The sequence below is a fragment of the Lepisma saccharinum genome, chromosome 28 (assembly GCF_977018435.1).
Source record: "Lepisma saccharinum chromosome 28, izLepSacc3.1, whole genome shotgun sequence".
NCBI lineage: Eukaryota > Metazoa > Arthropoda > Insecta > Zygentoma > Lepismatidae > Lepisma > Lepisma saccharinum.
Window position 1 is genome coordinate 30,895,070 of NC_139256.1, and position 16,574 is coordinate 30,911,643.

Genomic DNA, 16,574 nt, shown 5'->3' on the forward strand with positions numbered 1-16,574 from the left:
ACGTTTTCAGGTTGCTTCAAGCAAGACGATGGTGGTTTTAATCTTTCATCACGTGATGAGTATTATATTGCTTCATAGGTTAGAAGAAATACATTTTTCTACCGATTTGAGATTTATAGAACATACCCACAAGGCTAACTTTCACTTAAAGGAAGGTAAACATCTCTATTCCCCTTCCACTATAATAAAGAAGTTAATGTAAAGAAAACCTTCTGAGTCTCCAGCAATGGCGTGCCCAGAATTTTTAAAGCGGGGGGTACGTATACTTTTCTTTTATATACAGGGTGTCCCAAAAATAGGTGGCATAACTTCAGGAGCGTGTTCCTTACATGTAAACAATGAAAAAAGTTTATGTGTACATAGGTCCGGAAATGTTTGGTTTCAGAGTTATAGGCTGTCACAACAAGTGCTCACTGGAATTTGTCTATCTTCCACAGATGCTGAGTGGGCGTTGTTGAGACCATGTACACCAATCAGGAACGAGCAGATATGCACTTCGTGTATGTTTGGCAGAGGAAAGACGCCCGTCTTGGAAGATGTTCCACTGAACATACGTCAACAAACGCACTACATGCATTATGGTGCTCCTACACACTTTAGCTTTGTTGCCTGCAGGTACCTGAATCGAAGGTACCCTGGTCGGTAGATCCATAGAGGTGGCAATTGCCTGGCCTCCACGCTCACCCGATTTAAACCCCTTGGACTTCTAATTGTGGGGCCATTTGAAATCACTGGTGTAATCGTCTGCACTGGCAGATGTGAATACTCTCCGCAATCGCATTGTAACAGGTTGTGAGACATACGGAACATGCCAGATATTTGGGAGCGTATTCGAGTGGCCATGTGATGTCGATGTGCGGCCTGTATTGAAGCTGTGGGTGGCCACTTTGAACATCTCCTCTAGGGTATTGTGAAGAACTAAGTGCCATAGACCAAATGTGGAAGATAGACAAATTCCAGTGAGCACGTGTTGTGACAGCCTATAACTCGGAAACCAAACATTTCCGGACCTATGTACACATAAACTTTTTTCATTGTTTACATGTAAGGAACAAGCTCCTGAAGTTATGCCACCTATTTTTGGGACACCCTGTATACTAAACGCAACTCTCAACTGGCGGCTGGGAAACAGCAAATCAGTGATCAGTTGAATTTTCTTCGACTGAGATCGGGCATTTTCGAGTCACAAGGTACCGAACGTTGTTCGCGGGACGAAACAAATGAGCGTTGGGTCCACCACATGTTGCCAAACGTACTGTAAAGCGAGAAAGAGTCTTCTCGTGCAACGGTATTGTCAGCACCAGAAATCAGCGGGGTGTTAATGGTACAACTGCACACGCGGTCCTGAACGATCAAGTTTCCGGAAGGACCACACACAGGTCGGAATTCAGGCGGACAGACAGTCATATAAAGGCAACTGGCAAAAACAGAAGTACGCTTGGCAACGTTGCTTCGGGAGAGCGATGCGATCCCTTCTTCAGCTTTTACTTCGCAAGTGAGTTTGTTTTGACACCCACCGGACCACACGTCCCCGAAAATGATTGGGGGACAGGACGCGCCAGAAATAGCCATCAAGGTCAACCGTCAGTTGAAGTTGCAATCAGTATAGTAGTCAGCCATCATTTTGCACATCTTTTCTTGGCTTCGACATTTTATTTTTAGAAACATGGCCCCCACCCCTCTTCAACCGCTCATTGCGGACGCCACTGCCCGAGATATAGTTCCTATCCTGTGTACCAGTTCTGGTATTATTTTGCCCATGAATATATTGGTCGCATCTATACAGATCACAATGTAAGATTAATTTGCTTTATTTTACTTCGCTTTTTCTGCCACTTTTGGCTAATTTGCGAAGATGAAGATGAGTGATGATATGATGAATGAACACTCACAATTATCCATGCCCAGGCCGGGATTCGAAACCGAGACCCCTGGCGTCGTAGCGCGAAGATTACAATGTAAGGACCCACAACTTCAGCATAGCAAATACGTTGAGTCGTATTCCTGAACAGTTGCCATTTGAACAACCAATCGAGTTTCTCAGAAGCCACGTATATTGTTTACAATGACTTCGGTCTTATAGCACACAGAGAAAAGACAATATCTGTTTCTAATACAACAATATTGTAAGACGTGCATAAAAGGCAACTCCATTGTCAGTGGCTTTTCTAACCTGAAGTGGTGACAAATTCTCTAAAATATGTGCAAAAATTAAACAATACACGTACTTATGGGCAACATATGCAACATAGAAATGCTTTAATTTATTTATATTTGTGTTTAAAAGTATAAGTAAACATTTCTTTTTTAATATGTAAGCTCATTCTCATTCTTCCAACACCAGAAGGGTTCTCATTCTCAACGTTCTCCCTATTTCATCATAGAGTTACCGGTCCTATATAACCTATCTGTTCCTTAAACATCCACTCCCCATAATCATGCAGACATATATGGACCTTACCGATGGTGTAGTGGTAACGTCGTTGCCTTTTGATCAAGGGGTTATGGGTTCAAGTCCTCGCTCGAGGCTGATTTGGATCCCACTTTACAACTGTAGGTCCAGTCCCAATTAGCCTATCTGTGCATAAAGTGCACTTAACACAAACTTTGTGAATCCACACTATTTCTGAAATATTTGCATGTGTGTGATGTTAACTTTAATGTTTCCGTAAATTTCTAATATAAGCCGTGTGGGGAGGAGGGGGTTCAAGCTCCCTCATGCCCTCCCGGTGGCGGCGCCCGTGGTTGTTGTTTTGTTTGTTTTCAGCTGATAAATTGTGGGAACCTAGAACATCCATACAGAAACCAATCGCCTTACAGGTGCACTAAGAAGAGTCTCACTTACCCCACACCGTATTGAACACCGCCGTATACTGACGACAACTTATAAATGTTCTCGTTGTTAGGTTAGGCATGTTAAGTATGGAGCTCTTAGCATAAAACATTTTTGGTCAAGCCTACAAAAACTGCAGTGATTTATGCGAAGATAACTAAATCTAACAGATCTATCCTATGCTGCTGCATTTTCAGCTGGTGGCTGGGAAAGAACGAATCAGCGATCAGTTGAATTCTCTTCGAATGACATCGGGCGTTTTCGTGTCCCAAGGCAGCGAAAGTTGCTGGCGGGACGAAACAAATGAGTGTCGTATACACAGCATTGTTGCCAAACGAAGTGCAAAAAGGGGGGAGAGGGAGTTGATCAGCGCCGTAACTGGATAAAAGTTGTACAATAGTACACAAAGCACGGAAAATTAGTAGTCTACGCAAGACATCCAACCACTGCACAAACAAGCTAATAAAACCAACAAACCCAGACGTACGCTTGGCAACGTTGCTTCGGGAGAGCGATGTTACTCCTTCAGCTTATACTATGCAACTGAGGTTGTTGACACTCATCAGACCACACATCCCCGAAGTCGATTGGTGGACAGATGGAGCTATGTAAGTGATTCGCCAGTTGGGCTTGCGATCAGTATAACTATACTGATCGCAACTCCAAATGGCGGCTGGCCTTGAAGGCTATTTCTGTCCCCCAATCGTCTTCGGGGGTGTGTTGCTCGATGGGTGTCAACAAACTCAGTTGCGAAGTAAAAGCTGAAGAGGTCACATCGCTCTCCCGAAGCAACGTTGCCAAGCGTACTTCTGTTTTTGCCAGTTGTCTATTTGCATGTGAAACTCCCTCGTGTAGGACCACGTGTTTAGTTGTTCCATTAATACCCCGCTGATTTCTGGTGCTGGCAATACCGTTGCCCTAGAAGACTCTCTGGCGTTTTACAGTACGTTTGGCAACATGTGGCGGACCCAACGCTCATTTGTTTCGTTCCGCGAACAACGTTCGGTACCTTGTGACTCGAAAATGCCCGATCTCAGCCGAAGAAAATTCAACTGATCGCTGTTTCCCAGCCGCCAATTGGAGTTGCATTCAGTATAGGAACACATTCCGCGCTGACGTCAGTAGACGACGGTGTTCAATACGGTGTGCCATAAGTGACACTAAGAAGCCTTTTACCAGTTTCGTCCACCATTTATTTTCGCCAGAGACAGTGACAGACAATGTAAAACAAGCAACCTTACAATCGAGATCCACCCTTCACATATCTGTCCATGAATGAAATACAAACGCCACTGAACGACCAATAAAAGGCGCCGTACGATTCACGTATCTTCAGGCCAAGCCACCCCCTGCCCCTTCCCAGGTCGACAGCTACCAACCACACACAAACATCCAGGAAAGAAATACTTCCTGCCCCACACCAAGAACAGCAATTTTTTCCCCTCAAAACATGGCGTAATAAATTATTACGTGGGTAGGAAACCAATCGTGATCTGATGGGAGCTCCATCACCTAGCACTAATAAAAATCCTGGGAAGAAAAAGGGGGGGGAGTTTCTCCCCCTCGGGGGGCCTGAGGGTTGCAGGAAGTGATGGGGAGGGACCGTCAAGGGCTGGTAGGGTCTCACGACAGTTGTTGACTTCACGAATAAGTCACAGTCTGGTAGGGATAGGATGTTTCCAACCTGGTTTTTAAATAGCGTGGGTCTGAAACTGGTTAGGCGAGGGTGGGTATTCCAAACTCCAAACTTCCCCCTTAAATTTACACGGTATTTCGACATTTTCTTTAAAATAAAATTGTTCGGAGGAGAGGTGGAAAATATACTCAATTATAACAGTGTGCCATAGCCCTAATATACGAGGTACGGGCCATGGTAGCTCAGTTACTACCACGCAGAAGAGACGGGTTCAAATCCGGAGGTAATGTAGGCCTACACGAAAATTATCATAGATTACAATTTATATTCCTTTGACAATTGAAAGGTGTAAAACAAAGTAAGTGACATTTTCATAACTTTTGAGTTACAAAGTAAAATGTGCAATCCTTCAATTTTCGGGCGAAATTTCCATGTCATATAATTTGCATTGGACTCAGTGAAGCCTTCTGAAATTGGTGAACACAACACTGAATGAACTGAACTGAATTGCTGTTTAAGTCCACTTTATGCACAGAAAGGCTAATCGGGACTGGACCTACAGTTTAAAGTGGGATCCGAACGACTGTGCAATATGGCTCCATTGGGAATCGAACCCGGTATCTCTCGATTACAAGGCAACGACGTGAACACAACACGAAAACAATTCATCTACACTATAGCTTCTAATAACATTTTTCTTAATGACCTCAGTAATGACCAAAATGTCACTTACCATGTTTTACACCTGAGCCCGTCAATTGTGTGTGCAGAAGAAGAAGAAGAAGAAAACAATCTTCTTTACAGAAAGTTGGTTCTGCGTCGAGTTTACTTGGCTGAGAATGACCCTATTGTACAGTAAGGCTAATCGCGACTGGATGTACAATTTAAAGTGGGATCCGAACCACTATGTGCCTCCACCGGGAATCGAACCCGGGACCCCGAGATTACAAGGCGATGACAATACCACTGCGCTATCGGGGAGGCCATGAAGAGTAAGAAACAAACAAAAGACGGTGCACAGACAGGGAATACTAGAAACTAGTGTAGAATTATCAACCAAAAGAAACTTTGCCAAAGCATTAAGGCGATCACGTGCCCTGGGGAAGGTCTGAGCATTTTCCATGTAAGCTTATGGGTTTTATTGGTCACGCTTATCTCGAGAACCAGTCGACAAAAACATTTCAAATTTTAACTCAACACTGAGAAAGGATGTTTCTAGAAAACCACTGATTCATATTTTCACTTCCTGCATCAACGTCCCGAAAATTAATCAATTCATTTTACTCTCTTTTTTTCTACTTTTCTAGACGGAGCAACCCTGCAGAGAGCCCAGTTGCTTCTTCAGGGATTGAAACCTCGTTCACGTTGAAGTGATTTCATATTTAACCGCATTCGTGAATTTGATCAGGTTAAATCTAGGGTGTTCGGGAAAGGAACACAAGCCACAAACCTAGATCTTCTGTTGTTTCCAATTAACTCACACTGAATCAATTATAGAAAACACTATGAGTGTCATTTTATAATGAGCGTGTGTAAAGATTCTTAACAGTAATGATCCAACATGTATATTATGCCTGTAATGCTTGATATTAAAAGAATAAAAGAAAAATAACACGCTCCTGTATGCAATTTTTGGTTGAGGTGATTTTTCCCTAACAGTTTAGATATATTCCTCCCTTCTCTATGCCAGGAATCTCTGCAGAAAGGTGGGGCATAACGGTAGAGAAGGGGAGAAATCGAGTGGGCGGAGCGAAGTAGTACACGATGCTGAAGTAGTTTTCGCCCCTCCACGAAATCCCGTTCCCTCGCGAGACTTGCTTTCGTTCGCTCGCTCCAGCAATTCCCGGAACAGATTGATTGATTTGGATTTTTAAGTCTACTTTATGCACAGTAAGCCTAATCGGGACTGGACCTACAGTTTAAAGTGGGATCCGAACCACTATGTGCCTCCACCGGGTATCGAACCCGGGACCCCTTGATTACAAAGCGACGACGCTACCACTGCACCATTGCCGGAATAGAATATAGTTACGTATTTTGGACGGACCGTTATTGTTAGTAGAAAAAAATAATCTGATGTAAAAAGAGCCGCGGTGGTCTAGTGGGTAGGGTGTCTGACGAACCCGGGTTCGATTACCGGGATGGGTGATCTAAGGGTCCCGTCATAAAGCGGCTGCGGGGCTCACCCAGCCTCAAATCAATGGCTACCTCGGGGAGGGGGGGGTTAAGGCGGCCGGAGCGTGGCGCTGATCACATCACCTCCAAAACGAGAATGTGTGGGGCCCTACTCCCACATCCCCTAAATGTGCCTTCATGGCACGGTGCTATATACACGGGGAACTTTACCTTAGCTGTAGCCCCTACACCGCAAAATGTTAGGGGCAAAACCTCTCATAAAAGCGGCATGAAGAACCTCCATCTCAACTGAATTCCACAACTCGGCTTCCATCCCAGCGCTTCTGGTAAAGACAACCGTCGTTTCTGTGCGCCACATAACTCCAAACATAACTTCCGCTGGAGAAGAATAGCAACGGGACATTCCAGCCGAATCTCCAGACGCGAAAAGAGCAGACCCTTCCCCACGGCAGGTTAGCTTAGCTTGACTGGGTTCATCCAGTGAGAATTGCGAGGCGTGAAGGGAGATAACAACCACGCAACGCGGGAAACCGTGCAAAACACGATGGGAAGAGGCTGGCAAGTAGCGGAAACCAAGATAAAGCGGGAAAGGGAGTAGGAAAAAGGTCACAATGAGTCCGTGGCTTGGAGAGAGTGTCTACGTCAGCACAAAAAGTATCGGCGAACATTGTCATCGACTCGCTGAGTCGAGAAAACAGTGTTACCATATTTTGCAAAGCGAAAAACTTATCGCTTTTATTTTTATTTTTCGAAGACAGCCTACTTCTTTTTTTAAAAATTAATTTATAAATTTACATTTTCGATCCGGTATTTATTTTCTAATGTAACTATAAACAGTGATGTACAATGAAAATAGCGAGTCTAACAGTGATAGATCAATCGATATCTCATCTCTATAGCCTGACAAGTTGTCCCGATATGCGCAGATTGCTGCGGAGCACTTCCTATTACGTCATCCTCCCCAACACTCTTGCACGTACTAGTCTGGCCTTGAGAGTACCAGTGGTGCCAACTCAGCACAATTAAGCTAAAACAAATATGACAAACGATTTTCACTGTTAGCGTGACGGTGGATGCAGGCTCCTATTATATCAGTGGTTCATTTTATTTAATCCGGCCTTTGAAAATGCGTGCGGTGCGCCGATCGTAAACTGTAGTATTACGCACGTGCGTTAAGGTTTATAACGGAGAGAAACTACAGGGCGAATGACTTTATTTTCTGAATGCGACATCGAGCTGTGGCCTGTTTTTTTTTTTTTTTTTTTTTTTTTAAAAAGAAAAACCGAGTGGGGTGGTGGTTCGTTTGTTTATCGTACAACAATCCCTACGAGAAGGCAATCTGATAACACGCTTGCCTGTGTTCTTTTCTAAAGCATTGAAATGTTCATGCTCTTTACTCTTGGCTGCAAGATTCTTACTTTGAAAGAGATGGACTTATGGGCGAGCGTGTAGATGAACTGATAATTAGACTTGGTGAAGCCGATTCAGACACGGACACAGATTCATCGGTAGACACAGACTCGGATGAGTGGGAGAGTGAAACTGAAGAAGGAGAACTGGAAAACATTTAGAAGGTGAGCTCAGTTCTAACGCTTATATATTTTTTCATTTTTCTATCGTTTTATTTCATACATTTCTTATGCTGGTAAGAAATATCCCTAATATAACTTAATTCATTTAAGGTTTAAAGGGAACATATCAAAATGTATTTAGAATTTAGCGTAATCAATAGGTAGCGTAGATGAGGGGATACTAATTCATGCCTTTCACATTCAAATTTCGTTGAGAATGACGATTCCGCTCTCTCCAAGTTGCAACACTGCGAACCAACGTCGCCGCAGACAATGGAGTGGGGAAATGTGATGTTAGGTGCGCAAACAATGGATTGCAGCGTCTTGTTTTTAAACTTGTGAAGTTATAATTATTATTTTCAAATCGCAATATTGATTGTCTTGTCTAAGCCACAGTTCATAACCAACCCTATTTACGTGATTTTCACCCTTCAGTGCGATCAGCAGGCAAGCTGGAAGGAACTACCCTGGAACCCCTTTAGGGCTTCCCCGATAGCGTAGTGGTAACGTCGTCGCCGTAGGGTCCCGGATTCGATACCCGTTGGAGGCACTGCACAGTGGTGTGGATACTACTTTAAACTGTAGATCCTGTCCGGGTTAACCTATCTGTGCATAAAGTGGACTTAGAACAATAATTCAATCGGCCTAGAAGGGTGCTAAAATGTGAAATTGTGCGCTCGTGGTATATGAAAGGTGCCACGAGCGCACAACATCCAATGCTGCGTTGCCACATCTATGATTGTGTAATGGCTGGCCTGTGTAGAGGATCATTTGATTGCATAAAAGGTCAAATATCAAGAAGTAATACACATGTTTATTATAACAAAACTTCCATGAATACAATGAATGATTTTGTTTGTAACTTACGTATTTGGTAACGCTGGAAAGATACCCCATAACTGGCTATTATAGCCCCTGTGAAACGCTTCTATTCCGTTGTTGGTGTGCCTGCCTGTCGGATAGGTTAGGTTAGCCGGGGTCCCTTGAAAGGCGAAAACAGTTGACAGAACGTGGCAACATCGCCATGGATTTTGTGCGCTCGTGGTATACATTTTTAACCACGCAGCCTTTTGTTTGTGCGCTCCCACCCTACGGCCATCTATTCGACCGTCTGAAGAGTTTCTGGTCGAGACTACCATCGAAAGGAAAACATATTTGCATTTCTACATCCACACCCTCGCCTCGAACCCATCGGCCGCTGCGAAGCTCGAAAGGCTGAAGCTTCAGACACTCTTAGTTTATGGGACCGAGGATTAATTTACCTCGATTCCCTTTCATTTCGTCCGAGGAATTCGTAGGGGAGGGGCAGGGGGAGGTAATGCAATATTTACACCGCAAATTTTAGCGAAACAGCGATACAATATATAAAAGTTCAGGTGTCACCGTACGACATTAACTATAAAATCACAACGGAGAACTACAACTAGGCGCTTCACGATTTCACGTTCAAATGAATGGAGACACGAGTTGGAGTCCGACATTATGTGACAAGTAAAGACGGTTTGCGTAGATTTCGGATATCGACCTATCGGTTGCTACGGATGGTGTTCGACTATCGATTTTAGCAATGATCATACTCGCACTTGAACTAGCCTGCCATCTAGAGAGCATTTTGTGACTTGCTATCCTCATTTTCAACGTTTTAAATTTCCTGTTGAGGATTTGTAGAAAACAAGGAATTTTTTTACTCTGGATAAACAAAACCTCCACGACACCCTAAAAAGAGGGCATGTCTGGGGGGAAAAGATGACGATACCAATGATTTTGATTGGCTAGAAACGTAGCGATTCGAACAACCAATAGAACGTCTTTGTTAGATTCACTTCATTCTTACAGATGAGTGAGAATGAAAGAAGATCTATGGCAGTCAAGGCACAAAAACGGCCACTTACTGAACGTTTTGCGCTGGTGCTACAACAGGCTTACAGTGTGTGCGGGCAGAATGAGCCACAAGCGCATGATGATTGAAAACGGTACACGTTAGCAACATCGCAAGAAGATGTAAATTGTTTTCACTGTTACTCATTCACTGAAGGTCATCACTCTCATATTTGATCTTGGTTGTACTTGCTTATTTCATTTGCATGTCTCTTGGGACACGGTATTTCCATAGCGCAAGTTGAAATTGTAAATAGGGTCTACAACCTCTGTGGCAGCGTGGTTAGCGTAGACCGCCACGAACACGAAGATCCTACGTTCGAGTATTGGGTGAGCCACTGGCGTTTCAGTCTTTTCACGGAAAGTTCGGCATTCGGAGTAATGTTTAGAAATGGTTGTTCTTACCGCAGCGTCCATCAATTACATTGTTGCAACTAGCCAAGGGGTAAAATAACCAAAATTGAAAAACACACTCTTCTGATATCAAACTGCCTTGCAATCAAGGGGTTCCGGGTTCGATACACGGCGGAGTGCATATAGTGGTTCGGATCCCACTTTAAAATTGTACTTCCAGTCCCAATCAGCCTATCTGTGCATAAAATGGACTTAAAAACTCGTCTCAACCTGATATCAAACCCCGTGGAGAAAGAAAAACAGGTTGAGGTCTAAGATTTTCCAAGGAGCTTGGTTTCTCGTTGGGTGGTAAGTCCGTCGCGTCGTCGCTGTTTTCACGTATTCGAGACTGGAGTCTGCGGCTGCTGCTTGTAACTGTACTCATGACGCGGATTCGACATCGACAAGGTAAATTTACTTCTCTTAACATTTTGCTCGTTGAGCATTCGTTTATGACGCTACGAACCCTCGAAAAACATTTTTCAATCCCGTGTGAATGCAACCACGTGGCTCATATTCATGGTTGCCACTAACATTACCCTCTTGGTCGGATAACAGAAAAAAATGATACCACATTCGTCAAGGAGTAACATGCCAGTGAAGACACTGTCAGAGTGAGGTCAGCATACTTCAATTTGATACTTTCATTTAAGACACCCGAGTCTCACCAGATATATTCGTACACTCTACATTGCCTCTGCATGGCGTTTAAATATTTGGAGTTTCCTAACATTAAAAGATCATGTCGGAGACAACCCTGAATCTGAAAGGCGTGGTTGCATACATAACAAGTAAAAGTTGAGTTTTGTTTCAAGCCCAATTTATACACAGATAGGTTAATCGTGCCTGAACTTTCCTGTTTAAAGTGGGTTCCTAACTACTACGTATGTACCTCCACCGGGTATCGAACGTGGGAGCCTTTGATTACAAGGCCACGACATGTCATCGGTGAGGCCTCACGGGGTAGTTGGTAGTTCTGGGTATTAGTGCAGTTTTTGAGGCACGTAATGCAGGTTGGAAACACTATCTTACCAGAAATATTCCACATTTCTATCACAGAGGGCTATGTGGAAGGGAAAAGAAATAGAAGAAAGAAGAAAACGGCAACAGAGGGCTATGTGGAAGGGAAAAGAAATAGAAGAAAGAAGAGAACGGCAGCAAAGGGCTATGTGGAAGGGAGAAGAAATAGAAGAAAGAAGAGAACGACAGCAAAGGGCTATGTGGAAGGGAAAAGAAATAGAAGAAAGAAGAAAACGGCAGCAGAGGGCTATGTGGAAGGGAAAAGAAATAGAAGAAAGAAGAGAACGGCAGCAGAGGGCTATGTGGAAGGAAAAAGAAATAGAAGAATGAAGAAAACGGCAACAGAGTGCTAATGGAAAAAGAAATAGAAGAAAGAAAGAAGAGAACGACAACAGAGAGTTATATGGAAGGACAAGAAAAGAGAGGAAAGAAGAGAACGGCAAACAGAGGGACAGAGGACTATGTGGAAGGAAAAATAAATAGAGGAAAGAAGAGAACAGCAAACAGAGCGCTATGTGGAAGGAAAAAGAACGAGAGGAAAGGAGAAAACGGCAAGAGAGGGCTATGGAAGGAAAAATAAATAGAGGAGAAGAGAACGGCAACAGAGAGCTATGTGGAACAGTCAAAATTATTATTGCGCCTGTTACTTCATATTCGTTGCCATACGTATTCCGGAAGATGCGTGTTTAGTGCTTTGAAGTCCTGGATCCGCTTGTGACGTATGTTAAGTCGTACGTCAACGAAACGTCACGAGTGAGTCACCTGAAGAATGTGCAAATGAAACTTTCTCAACTGGGCGTGGCTCCGGTACTGTTATAGTTAACAAGCACACGCCCAACATGCAGTTACTACAACTTTACTATGACAGTTCTGGGTATGACATTTTACAGTTAGTTAATGCAATGCAGTGTATTGGTCCGGAGAAAGTCAAAATTTGTTCATTTGTAGTATGAAACTTGGCATATTATATATGCAATATAATAATATTATGCAACACCTGCAGTTTTGATTAGTAATTCAGTTTCCTTGATGGGTTCCACTTGCACAACTGTCTTGTTTGATTACATAAATTAAGCTGCATCAAAGTTCAGCATTTAGAAACTTGCATTACTGAAAATGATGATTTTTATTACTTTTTTAAACAAATAGAATGTTTATCGAATTTAATCACAAAAAGCTAAAACATATAAAATAAAATAATATACGGTGCAAGTGGAAAGAGGTAGAAATAAACACAAACAATTTCGAGCGCCATCTGTATTTTACCCATTAAAGGCGAGATTCTGAACGGACTATGTGTTTCTTTGTGTGGGCTATAAATTTAATCTAATCAGTCATCTTCATCGTTGCTACTGAGTCAGTGGCGGCGATTCGGGGGGGGGGGGCAACTTGCCCCCGCACTATGCTAAACCTTATCTACAGAGGGAAATATACTGTATTTGCCCCTCCCGGTTTTGGAACCTAATCGCCGCCACTGTACTGAGCTAAAGCATAAATACGGTAAACAGCCACTTTAAATAGTTAAACAATAAGTTCAACACATATTATACGGTCAAAGATGTACAACTATGGATTAAGACAATTTCTGACTAAATGACTATATATTATTCAGTTTGTTACATGAACATGTGATTTGTCAAAGCTCAATACAAGATCAGAATAAATCATACAGGAACTTAGAAAAGGACAGATAAAAAAACACATATCCTTTGAATCTGATTATAAAAACTTCCTTATCAATTTGAACAGTGGTGTAATGTTAATTCATTTCCGAAACCACCGCTAGATGGCAGAGTACTTCAAAGATATTCGTACATATCCACACCTGCCTTAAATTTCTATTATTGAAGAAAGGAGGACGGCATCTATAATATTTCATTATAGTGTATCAATAAGATTAGTAGCATAATATTCATCCTCTCGTTCCCCGCAACTCCCGTGAAATCATCTATACTTCTACAGGTAGAAGTTGTCTATTGTTGTATGTATATAAATACCCACTACTGCAACATCAAGAATCCGCAGTTCTCGAATTCTTTCGAATTTGTGAGTTTCGGTTCAAGACACAAAGGTCATATGATCCTATGCAATCCTAGAGTGAAGAAGCATCAATTAGCAACGGGGTTTGCGAAGACGTTGCCTTCTGCCTAAGTCTTGGTGTACACATTTCCACCACTGGAAAACTAGCAATGTGGAATGCTATGTCAGTCCAAGATGCTATGAAACATTTTCAACGTTACTCAACATTTGTGTTATACAGGGAATCCCAAATAAAAGTATACCCAACCCGAACGTATGCCTTATTTCTGGGTATAATTTGGAACACCCTGTATTTATTCTTTTTCAGCATTTGCCTTGCCTTTGGGCTTGCTCAATATATTTTCTGATACATTTCCTGTATTATAAAATCCTAGTCACAATTATGAGTGAATAATATAAAAGTTCAAAAGAAGTAATTTACATCTACAAAGAAGACCATTTCTTCAAACGAATTCTCGTAATTACTTTTCTATATTTGCTATGTCGCGGCAATGATTGATTATACAGAAATTACAATTTTAGAATTATTTAAGATATACGTTTTTGGCTTTGTGATTAAATTTCTTACTGTAATCACTTTAGATATGTTTGAAACGCTTTCAGCCTTATTATTTTTCGACTGTTTCGTTTTCATTTTTTATCGCCAGAAAATAATGGAATGGCAAGGTTTTCTTTACAGTTTTCCCATACCAAAATACAGGGTGATTCGGAACAATACGGACAAACTTCAGGAGGTGATTCCTGACAGGAAAAGAAACAAAATCTACGTGAACATATGTCCGGAAATGCATGTGTTCCAAAATAGATGGCACCACCCGTCGTTATACCGGGAGTACCACGTGAGAGCGCTAGTTGCCTAACATGGGGAAGGAAATGAATGCAAGCATAAGATATATATTTACAAAGGAATAGAATATGTATTTACATACAAATCCGAGCTCTATTCATAACCTATCCCTTTCCGACCATGTAAAATCAGAAATATTTGACCGTAATCAGTTCACTGAAGTAATTGCCAAATTACATTAAAATATAACATAAAAAATATAAACTAAACGATGGGGGGGGGGTCTGAACCAAGTGTCTCAGGAATAATAATAATAATCATGATGATGATAATAATATTTAAATTAAAATAATTACAAGTATATTAAATTTAATAAATACTAATTAAAATATATAAATTAATATTATATTATTATTACACAAATAGGTAAAAAATGGTATAAGAATAGATATATAACAACACGTACTGAATATCTAGCTTAACTGTAGTTAAGAACGGGATAATTTGAATACAAGTGCCCTGGCAAAGAAATTGAATATTTATTCAATAACAAAAAATGATTTCAGTTCCAGTTGGTGGAAAGTAAAGTTTCTGATTAATATTCTATGCATATTATCATAAATAGTAGTGTGCAAGCGGCCTCTCAGATGGCGCAGTGGTAGCGTTATCGCCTTGCAAGCAAGGGGTCCCGGGTTCGATTCCCGGTGGAGGCACATAGTGGTTCGGATCCCACTTTAAACTGTAGGTCCAGTCCCGATCAGCCTTACTGTGCACAAAGTGGACTTAAAACACCAACTCAAACCAAGTAGTGTGCAAGCATAAATCTTTGGCATTGTCCTTCAAAGTCGTATGGTCCTCCCCGTTGGCGCAGTGGTAGCGTCGTTGCCTTGTAATCAAGGGGTCCCGGGTTCGATACCCGGTAGAGGCACATAGTGGTTCGGATCCCACTTTAAACTGTAGGTCCAGTCCCGATTAGCCTTACTGTGCATAAAGTGGACTTAAAACACCAAACAAATCCAAAAACAAAAATTCAAAGTCGTATGAACCTCCACATAATCCTTGTTTTCCAATAAGATCAGAGGAAATTAATAACCATCGATTGTACAACAAATGCTAAAGAAGCATATTTTAATTATTTTAGTACTTAGTAATTCTTTCGGGGGAGGGGGGTTCGGACCCCCTGGAACCCCCCCCCCCCGCCCCCAGGTCCTTGAACGCCGTATATCCTGGCCATGTACAGCTCTGGGCAACTCTACATGAAACGAACCACAAATTGTCAATTAAATTAACACAAGATGGTGTGATTAATACCCCCTTGCCTTTAAACAATAAACATTCAGCGAATATAGTGGGCGATATCTGAAAAAATCACATTCTCTGCCTACAAAATAAGGGCGTCAGCCCGCCACTGCTGTCTTGTTCTCATGCTTGGAAGAGAATGTGAATGGCCTCGAACAACGCACGTCCATTCTCAAAACAAAAGCATATGCATTCAACCATACAAGTTGGTAACACAAAATGGCACCTACCTTTCATGAACTCGCTTGCAGAATCCTATGACCTTTCACAATTCCAACATCGATGAACATTTAAGCTTAAAAAAACATCACATTCAACCGTTGGCACTCACTGAAAACACACAAAACAACACCTGATTACCGGACACGAAACAAGAATCACTTGTCATCAGAAAAACCACACTGAATTCGAACATGTGCCACTAGCACGAGCTTTGGACACTGAAAATCACTGTTATGACGTAGGCCTGAAGAAATGGTTCAACCACAACACATCAAGAAACTGTAGGGAAGTAAAAAAAATCAAACAGCCACGTATTTCACCGATTTAGCCAGCTGTGTACTCCTTCTTTCAACTTCCAACTTGGCTGGGGAGAGGGGAACCACGTGATTCTACGGGACCAATCGTAACGTGCACTGCGCATAAGGATTAGATCTCCATTGTGGCAAATAAGAATACCGACCTTAAGAGATCCCGTTTCAAGGTTCACTTTAGAGGTCAACTATAACAACACGCGAAGTGTAGCCAACTGCAGTATTATGTCTGCACTGGCTGCATGGAAAGCACGTGTTCTCTGTGTTTACTTCCGTTCTTTTGAATTTCGTATCCCTTTGCATATGATGCACAGGCGTGGCCAGGAAGGGGTAGTGGAGGTCCGTGCCTAGCCAAGAAAGGGGCTTTGGAGTGAAGCCCTGAATCCAAAACAGGAGTTTTTCTTGTGCTCCTGTTTTGCGTGCGCTTTGCACATATCACCATAATGAC

At 42.2% G+C, this 16,574-nt stretch overlaps 1 non-coding gene across 1 annotated transcript; it reads left to right on the top strand.

Annotated features, from left to right (window-relative positions):
* The first annotated feature begins 14,932 nt into the window (after nucleotides 1-14,932).
* TRNAA-UGC (transfer RNA alanine (anticodon UGC)) lies at nucleotides 14,933-15,007 on the top strand. Its single transcript has one exon. It is a non-coding gene; the product is annotated as a tRNA-Ala (tRNA).
* Nucleotides 15,008-16,574: the final 1,567 nt, after the last annotated feature.